The sequence below is a fragment of the Rhincodon typus genome, chromosome 29, assembly GCF_021869965.1.
Source record: "Rhincodon typus isolate 14 chromosome 29, sRhiTyp1.1, whole genome shotgun sequence".
Taxonomy (NCBI): domain Eukaryota; kingdom Metazoa; phylum Chordata; class Chondrichthyes; order Orectolobiformes; family Rhincodontidae; genus Rhincodon; species Rhincodon typus.
Window position 1 is genome coordinate 13929233 of NC_063360.1, and position 10718 is coordinate 13939950.

The following is a 10718-nucleotide window of genomic DNA, read 5'->3' on the forward strand; positions in this document are numbered from 1 at the left end:
TGCTTGGCCTGCTGTGTTCATCCAGCTCTGCACCTTGTTGTCGCGGATTCTCCAGCATCTGCAGTTCCTACTATCTCTGTCATCCTTACCTAGTCTGGCATACATGTGACTCCAAACCCACAGCAATGGGGTTGACCCCTAACTGCCCTCTGGGCAATAAATGTTGCCGAGCCAGTGACGCCCTCGTCCCATGAATGAGTAAAGAATAAAGACCCCAGGTCCCTGGCACTGTGAGGCAGCAGTGCTAACCACTGTGCCACCAAGCCATGCCAGTAATCTCTTAGCAGATTGTGGGGGGGGCAGGAAGGCACTCCTCGTGCCATAAGTGATAAGACTGTTCTAAATCATCTGGGTTCATTTCGGCCCACCATATTTCCAACAATCTTGAGACTAAAGTTCGCAACCTTGTTTGTATTTATCCCCAACAATAGTGACTTTTTTAAAGTATGATTATATTCACATCTGAGATTTCTTGTATCCATCTCTAAAATACTGCCTGATTTCACCCACTTCAACTTTATTTGCCAAAGACTTCAACCATTTCAAATTTACTTTTTGAAAGTTCACTCATGGGATCTGAGTGTTACTGGCTAGGTCTGCATGTATTTCAATGATGATACGTTCATGATTGGCATCCCATAAACTGGATCATCCAAAATTCTGCTGCATTGTGCCTTATCCCATTTAGTTACTGAATTCTTATTTGACCAGAGACAATATCCTCACACTTAATTTTTTCATCCTTATTTCCAAATCCCTCACTGTTCCTGCCCCTTTATCTCTCTTTAATCTCCTCCAGCCCTCCAATGTGTATCTATTTTATTCTGTTTTCTGGAGTATCCCTGGAATGGCCCCATCACTTATTCCTTCAGCTGTCAAGATCCTAAAGCTGCCTGGAATTCTCCACTGTTTTTTAATTTATTTTCTTCAATTGTATACTCTTTGTAAGCCTTTGGCTATCCCTCATAATATTGCTTTCTTTGGTTTGGTTTCTCTTTCTCTTTTAATGGTCCTGTGAAGCGCCTTGGAAATTTTATTTCCTAAGCCAATGAGGAGTTGACTGTGGAAATTAGTAACAACTTTTGTGGATGTGACTAATCTTTTTCAATTTTTTGTCCTGTGTTCTCAGATTTTAATTTTTTAAAAAAAAAAAAAAAAAAAAATTCTGTCCCTTGTTTGGAGGTTTGTGGATTTTGTCTGACTTGCTTAATGATATTTTGATAATTTTGAGTTAACCAAAAGGTGTAAAAGACGTCATTCTCGGATTTAAGCATGCAGGTCAGGCTGATACTCAGTACTAAAGTGCTATCTGCCAGTCACTCAAATTAAATGGATTTTTTTAAAAAATCTCATGGACTTATGACCTGGAATCTGGCACTTAAATATCTTGGCCATATTTAACCCAACATAGTAATTTTTTTCTTTTCAAACAGGTTTATTTATCTTAGCTTCATTGGCATTTCCTTTTTAAATACATCTGTTTCCAGCAATCCAGATTCTTTTCCATCTATTTTTGATTCTAAATAATGGCAATACTGAAAGATTGTTAACAAAACAATTACTCATGCTACTTTTTTTTCTTTTTTTAAAAGACACGCTGGATATACACAATGTAAGTTAGGCTTTGAGCTGGAAAGAATGTGTAGAATTATGCAAACATAAAATGTCCTTTCAATCCAACAAGATTGAGCTGTCTGTCCTGATTCCTTTTGGGTTAGATAGCAAAGCAGTCATGTTGGTAATATTAATTTGAACTGCACAAATGTTTTTCTACCTCACTCTGCACGAAACAAAATAGTTGCTTACTTGCTTAACACTAAAGTAAAGTTACCAACAGGGAGTCAAGATTAGTGGCATCATTTTTGGGCACTTAAAGCAGCACTTGCCAAATGTTTTCCCATTGTCACCCTATTTTAAGGTTTGAACACTCAGGTTTTCTCAGTGAGAACTGCAAGAGTGGAGAGGAAGGTCTGTTCATCAGGCTTACAGCTACAGCTATCATAACTGTCAACATTCAATGGTGCCATTGCTTGTGATCTTATTTGGGGTTGAGACAGACGTACAGCCGGGGTGTGGGTGCAGGCAGAGGCAAGGGGGCAGGTGTGTGTATAGACAGGGGCAGGTTTGCACACAGACCCAGAGGTGGGGGCAGGTGATGGGGCTGAGTGGTATTATTGCTAGACTATTAATCCAGAAACCCAGCTAATAACCCAGTGACCTGGCTTTGAATCCCACCATGGCAGATGGTGGAATTAAGAATCTACTGATCATAATAAAATCATTGTCGATTTGTTGGGAAAAATTCATCTGGTTCACTAATGTCCTTCAGGGAAGGAGGTCTGCCATCCTCAGCCGGTCTGGCCTACATGTGACTCCAGACCTACAGCAGTGTGGTTGATTCTCCATCTCCCTCTGAAATGGCCTAGCAGGCTATTCAGTTGTACCAATCACTACACAGTTTCAAAGAAATGAAATCAGATGGATCACCTAGCATTGACTCTAGGCACCTGAAAAGACAATGACAGAGATGGCCCTATCGACCCTGCAAAGTCCTCCTCACTAACAGCTGGGGCCTAGTGCCAAAATTGGGAGAGCTGTCTCACGGCCTAGTCAAGCAACAGCCTGACATAGTCATACTCACAGAATCGTACCTGACGATGTCCCAGATACCACCACCACCACCACCACCATCCCTGGCTAAGTCCTGTCTCACCAGCAGGACAGATCCAGCAAACGTGGCGGCACAGTGGGTATACTGCTGGGAGGGAGTTGCTCTGGGAGTCCTCAACATTGACTCTGGACCCCATGAAGTCTCAGAGCTTCAGGTTAAACATGGGCAAGGAAACTTTCTGCTGATTACAACATACTATCCCCCCTCAGCTGACAAGTCAGTACTCCTCCGTGTTGAACAACACTTGGAGAAAGCACTGAGGGTGACTGGGTGTAAAATATACTCTAGGTGGGGATTTCAATATCCACCACTGAGAGTGGCTCAGTGGCAGCAGCACTACTGATCCAGTTGGTCGGGTTCTAAAGGACACAGTTGCTAGACTGGGTCTGTGGTAGGTCATGAGGGAAAAATATACTTGTCCTCATCCTTACCAATCTGCCAACTGCAGTTCTATCTGTCCATGACAGTATCAGTAAGAGTGACCATTGCACAGTCCTTGTGGAGACAAAGTCCCGCCTTCACACTGAGAATAACCTCCACCGTGTTGTGTGGCACTATCACTGTGCTAAATGGGACAGACTTCACACACATCTAGCAACTCCAGACTGGCCATCCATGAGGCACTGTGGGCCATCAACAGCAGCAGAATTGTACTCCAGCACAATCTGTGACCTCATGGCCCAACATATCCCACATTCAACCATTATCATTAAGCCAGGGGATCAACTCTGGTTCAATGGAGAGTGCAGGAGGGCATGCCAGGAGCAGCACCTGGCATACCTGAAAATGAAGTGTCAACCTGGTGAACCCACCAAACAGGGCTGCTTTCTTGTTAAGCAGTATAAGTGGCAAGTGAGAGACCGAGCTAAGTGATCCCATAACCAACGGATCAGATCTCAGATCTAAGGTCTGCAGTCTGCCACATCAGTTGTGAATGGTGGTGGACAATTAAACAACTCACCGGAGGAGGAGGGTCCACAAATATCCCCATCCTCAATGATGGAGGAGCAGAGCGCATCAGTGCAAAAGATAAGGCTGAAGCATTCGCAGCAATCTTCAGCCAGAAGTGCCAAGTGGATGATCCATCTTGGCCTGCTCCAGTGGTCCCCAGCATTACAGATAATAGTCTTCAGTCAATTCAATTCACTCCAAATGATATCAAGAAATGGATGGAGACACTGGATACTACAAAGGCCCTGACAACATTCCGGCAATAGTACTGAAGACTTGTGCTCCAGTACTTGCCATTCCCATAGCCAAACACAGTTACAACACTGGTAACTACCTGGCAATGTGGAAAATTGCCCAAGTATGTCCTGTACACAAAAAGCAGGACAAATCTAACTCAGCCACTTACCCCACCATCAGTCTACTCAATCATCAGTAAAGTGATGGGAAGTGTCATCGACAGTGCTATCAAGCAGCACCTGCTCGGCAATAACCTGCTGGGTGACGTCCAGTTTGGTTTCTGCCAGGGCCACTCAGCTCCTGACCTCATTACAGTCTTGGTTCAAACATGGATAAAAGAGCTGGATCCCAGAGGTGAGGTGAGAGCGACAGCCCTTGATATTAAGGCTACATTAGACGGAGTATGGCATCAAGGAGCCCTGGCAAAACTGGAATCAATGGGTATCAGGAGGCCAACTCTCCAGTGGTTAGAGTCATACCTGACACATAGGAAGGTGGTCGTGGTCATTCATTTCAGCACCAGCACATCTCTGCAGGAGTTCCTCAGGATAGTGTCTTCAGCCCAACCAGAGTCAATTGCTTCATCAATGACCTTCCCACCATCATAAGGTCAGAAGTGGGGATGTTCGCTAATGATTGCACAATGTTCAGCACCATGCGTGACTCTTCAGATACTGAAGCAGTCTGTGTCCAAATGCAACAAGATCTGGACACTATCCAGGCTTGGACCGACAGGTGGTAAGGAACATTCATGCCACACAAATGCCAGGCAATGATAATCACCAATAAGAGACAATTTAACCACTGCCCCTTGACATTCAATAGTGTTACCATCACTGAATACCCCACTATCAACATCCTGGGGATTATCATTGACAAGAAACTCATCTGGACTCACCACATAAACACAGTGGCTACAAGAAGCAGGCCAGAAGCTAGGAATACTGAGGGGAGTAATTCATCTCCTGACCTCTCAAAACCCATCCACCATTTACAAGGCACAAGTCAGGAGTATGATGGAATACTCCACACTTGCCTGGATGAGCGCAGCCCCAACAACATGCAAGAAGCTTGACACCATCCAGGACAAAGCAGCCTACCTGACTGGCACTATATCCACAAGCATCCACTCCCACCACCACCAATGCTCAGCAGCAGTGTGTACTATCTACAAGATGCACTGCAGAAATTCACCAATGATCCTCAGACAGCACCTTCCAAACCCACGACCACTTCTTTCCAGAAGGACCAGGGTAGCAGATACATGGGAAAACCACCACCTTCAAGTTCCCCTCCAAACCACTCGCCATCCTGACTTGGAAATATATCACTGTCCCTTCACTGTCCCTGGGTCAAAATCCTGGAATTCCCTCCCTAATGACATTGAAGGTCAAAACACAGCAGGTGGACTGCAGCGGTTCAAGAAGGCAGCTCACCACCACCTTCTAAAGGGCAACTAGGGATGGACATAAATGCTGGCCAGCCAGCGACATCCATGTCCCACAAATGCACAGAAAACAAAACATAAACACACACAGACATAGACAATCAGACACTGTTATACACACAGAGATGGCACGGTGGCTCAGTGGTTAGCACTGCTGCCTCACAGTGCCAGGGACCCAGGTTTAATTCCACCCTCAGGCAACTGTGTGTGTGGAGTTTGCACATTCTCCCCGTGACTGCGTGGGTTTCCTCCTGCAGTCCAAAGATGTGCAGGGTAGGTGGATTGGCCATGTTAAATTGCCTGTAGTGTTCAGGTATGTGTAGATTAGGTGGGTTTTAGCGGAATGGGTCTTAGTGGGATGCTCTGAGCATCAGTGTGGATGTGTTGGGCAGAAGGGCCTGTAGGGATTCTATGATCTAAATGTACGAAGACACACACAGAGGCATAAACTCACAGAGAGAAAGAGAGACACAGGAAAATCACAGAGATGGAGACAGGGACATGCAGATAGACACAGAGCTATACACATAGAGACAGAGACACACAGAACCAGCCAGATACTGACATACACACAGACCTGCATACACATAGCCACATGCAGACAGAGACAGACTAGGTCATGGACACAGACAGACAGATACACACACATGCAGAGTGACAGACTCAGATATGCTGCACACACAAACACAGAGACAGAAGCACATACACATATTTTGGGAGAACAGAAAAATGCACAATCCAGCAGAATTTCATAGAATCCCTGCAGTGTAGAAACAGGCCATTTAGCCCAACAAGTCCACACTGCCCCTTCGAAGAGCATCCCACCCAGACCTGTTCCCCTACGTTTCCCATGTCTAACCCACCTAACCTAAACATCCCTGGGCACTATGGGCAATTTAGCATGGCCAATCTACCTACCCTGCACATCTTTGGATTGTGGAAGGAAACTGGAGCACCCAGAGGAAACCCACGCAGACACAGGGAGAATGTGCAAATTCCACACACACAGTCGCCTGAGGGTGGAATTAAACCTGGGTCCCTGGCACTGTGAGGCAGCAGTGCTAACCACTGAGCCACCGTGCTGCCCCAAAAGTTTCCTTCAGACCTAAGAAGGGTTTATTCCAGAAATGCCTCTGTTCTGTCCATGTGCAGCCTCATCTGAATGAATGATTCTGTATTTTGGTCGGATTTTTCAGATTTCTCGTAATTACAGTATTTTGCTTTTGGACCACCTCTCAATGTTTTGTTTCATTTTCTAGATAACTAACTTTTTCTATTTCAAACAAATTGCCCTTTTTAAAGAATGTTTACGTGATGGCTGTGATAGCTTTCTTTTAGCCTGTGAATGGCAGCTTTAGTGAGGAATGAAACCTTTTTTGGTAACTCCAGTGTGCCATTGTGGGTAAGTGTCTGAATAGCAGGATTCAACATGATTCAACATGCCTCAAAGCAATTGAGCTACTTAATCATTTATGTTTCACTGCATGGTCAATCTTATCTGCACATCCTGTCTTGTTACTGTACAGTATTCTATGGCACGGCATGAGCAAACGGGAGGCTGAGAATGCTCAACATGGAAGACTGACCAGGTATCTGGTAACTTCAGCTCACTACTTGCTCCAAAGCCCTCCGTTTTGGTCACCATGTAATTGCATCAATTCAACAGCATCAGCCACATACCCTCATGGACACTGCATCCAATAATTGGCAAACCCTCAGGTCCTCATTGCACTTCGTTAATTCACTTGCAGGATGCTTAAGGATTACAGACCCATGGCACACTGAAGATTTGCATTATTGGGCTGCAGCAAGGATTGTGCATGCAGGGACAGGCATCCAGCTGATGGATTAGTACGGCACTTAGTGCCTTGCCTAGGCAGGTAGTGCAGGAAGCTTCCCTTGCTGATCAGCAGTCCTCCATCAAAGGGATATGCATCTTGCTGTATGCCACCGTATTTCATCAATCTCTGGCCTCACAACATGCATCTGCAGTCTGTGTTGCGAACACATTGAATGTGCACCAAACAAGCAACCATATCTCAGTCTTAAAGAAGTAGACCTCACTGAAGAATATAGAGACATCCATCAGATGGGATCTCAGCATAGTCCCAGGGATAGATCACGGCTAGTCCTGTGGCTCCATAGCATCCAATTCAGGGTGTAGGGCTAATGCAGTCATAGAGGTGTGCAGGTATCAGTTAAGCATCTGGGTACTTATTGTCTGGTGCTGGGTGGTAAGGTAGGTCACTCAAGGTGTCCATTGGGTCCATCCAGAGAACTTAAGGTGGGCAGAAGCAGGACACAGTCTCAGGAACCTATGTAGGGGTTGCAGTATGGGAATAAGCGGGATGACAATTGTGAAGGGGTGGGACAACTAATTTTTAAGGGACAGAAATACACTACAGCATGGATAGAGAAGGACTAGAACTAAAAAGTGAGGTGAAGAAAATAATTTCATGCTAGCACTAATTGATGGAATCTATTTGGGACACTGTAATAGGAAAACCTAGGGAATCCTTGGATAAGGGTACATTGGAAAAAGATATGGGTGTTAAAAATGTTAGTGGGAATACAAGTAGAGCATTTTCTTCAGAACCTAATTGGAAGGGGAAGCTGGCTCAGGACAGTCAAGAACAGCACAGTGGCTCAGTGGTTAGCACTGCTGCCTCACAGCACCAGGGACCTGGGTTTGATTCCACCTTCGGGCGATTGTCTGTGTGGAGTTTGCACATTCTCCCTATGTCTGTGTGGGTTTTCCTCCCACAGTCCAAAGATATGCAGAGTAGGTGGATTGGTCATGCTAAATTGCCTGTAGTGTCCAGGGATGTTTAGGTTAGGTGGGTTAGACAAGGGGAAATGCAGGGGTTGGGGAATGAGTCAGAGGGGCAGTTGTGGACTTGTTGGGCCGAATGGCCTGTTTCCACACTGTAGGGATTCTGTGAACATTTTCTCATAGCGATAAAGATATAACCAGACGACTGGAGGATCTACATATGTTATTTCAAAGGGAGAGGTATTTCCTTACACTTCAAATCAGGGGGAAACTAATGTGTCACAACTGGAACGAATATGCTGATAATTGTACTCTACAAGCCATGTCTAAATGTATACTGTCCCAATTAGGCCACCAAATGACCAATTTGTCTGACTATGATTCAGAACAAAAGCAGTTCACATCAAGTTTCTTCAGTAACAGTAAAACTATGATTCTCTTTATTGCAACATAATTTTCTCTGGTTTTGCTAATTATTTCTACTGTGCTATTATACAACTTCAACAGCACTTTAAAAATCTCAACAGACAGACTCATTCACAATTAAGACAGAGAATGATTCAACAAATATGGGTGGAAAAATATGCACAGAGTGAGCAAATGTTTGGATTTTAAGGGTGGATTAACTTGTTTCTCAGTCCTTTTTTTGCTTTTTAGAATGATGACACAATTGTCTGTGTGGTGATGGTTGTTCTTTGATTTGTGATTTGATTGGGTGAACTTAGGTCTGTTCTAAAAGAAAAATTCAAAATTTGCTTGGGCGTTCTCTCATTCCCACATGGGGAAACTGGTGAGATGAATGCTTTCAGTTTGCAGGCTCTGGAGTCTGTGAGTCTCACATGGACACTTGTACCTTTTTAGTATTTTGCAGCTCAACAAAGCAACAGCTGTCATCAGGCAGAATTTCCTTAACAATTAGTCTCAAAATGTCTCCCTCACAGCTTCAAACGATGTTGGTCTTGGGGAATGACCTGACTGTTTCAAAAATGTGAAGGTGATGAAACAACCAGTGAAAGTAAAAGAAACAGTGAAACTACAGAAGAAGCGGTGTCAATTGTTTCCTAACTCCTGATTTATCTCAGGCTCATTGAATTAGGTGGGTAAAGGAGGAATCTACGCAAAGGGGAGATAATGTGAAAATTCAGTTATCTGACAATTTTTTGAAACTTGAGTGAAAAGGATGATGGAAAAGAAAATAATACTAATGCATTTATCTCAAAATCTTTAATAGAAATGTAAAAAACAGATTCTGCATTGAGAAAGCTTACAAAGAAATAAAGTCAAACAATAACTTATTTATAAGATCAAGTGTTAGTGAGGAATTGCAGACTACCAAATACCAACTGACAAGGAATAGGAATAGTCCAACAAGTGGGTCTTAAATATAATGGCAGGTCACTTGCTGTTTGGGAAAATGGAGGCTATTTTTTATTAGCCAAGTTCACAAAAAGATTTTGAGATTTTAAAATGTTGCCAGACATGTAGAAGAAGATCATAGAATCCCTACAGTGTGGAAACAGGCCCTTCTGCCCAACAAGTCCACATTGACCCCTACAGCATCCCACCCAGACCCATCCTCCCATAACCCACACATCCCTGAACACAACGGGCAATTTAGCATGGCCAATCCATGTAGCCTGCACATCTTTCAACCGTGGGAGGAAACCAGAGCACCTGGAGGAACCCACACAGACACAGGGAGAATGTGCAAACTCCACACAGACAGTCACCTGGGGATGGAATCGAACCCAGGTTCCTGATGCTGTGAGGCAGCTGTGCTACCCACTGAGCCATTGTACCACCTCCTGAGCCACTATGCCGCCTCAAACTTCAATTAAACCTGATGATTATTTATTAATTGACATATGGACATGTGATGGGAGGACACCTTCTTAATTTTTTTAAAGAAAAATGTATACCAAGGCTCATTGACTACACTTCTGAAAATTCAGAAGTTAATCTTCCACTAACCAGCTTGGATAATACACAAGCGCTTATTCTCCTAGAAAAGCACTAAGTGGCCTGCAAAAATGACAACAGACTTAAACAGATGTGTGGGGAAGAAAGCATTTTGGCCATATACGATGCTTATGTTGGGGATACATTGCGCACAAAGCACATCCTTATCGACTCAATTGAGAAATTAGTCAAAGTGACAGAAAAGATCCAGTTCATGATTGTCAATGACATTATTTAACTGACTCATAATAGCTAGAGGTCATTTATTTTGATGGAGCCAAAACCAGATGGATCCGCATGATTGTGTATAGATAATCACAGTCAGTGGTAACAAAGTCAGACTCATATTGTAAAAGCCATGCCATTTTCATTTTCTTTAATTGTGGAAAGAAATAGGAAAAGAGCTGTGAAAACAACTGATTGTTCAGATATGCACTTTTCAAAATCAAGTAATTTGACACACTGATTGTATGCACTGTTTGCACAGCTACTTGTTCAAGCAATAATGGATGCCTAGTTATAGATGAGCTAGTGCCAGGGTACTTTGATAATTTGGCCAAAAATAAGTAGCTGATTGGTCTGTGGACTAGTGACCAGTTATCAATGACAATGGCCTCATATTTATGAAAATTGTGATTGTCTCCCAGCTGAACAGCTTGGGTTAATAATGTTTAGACAGG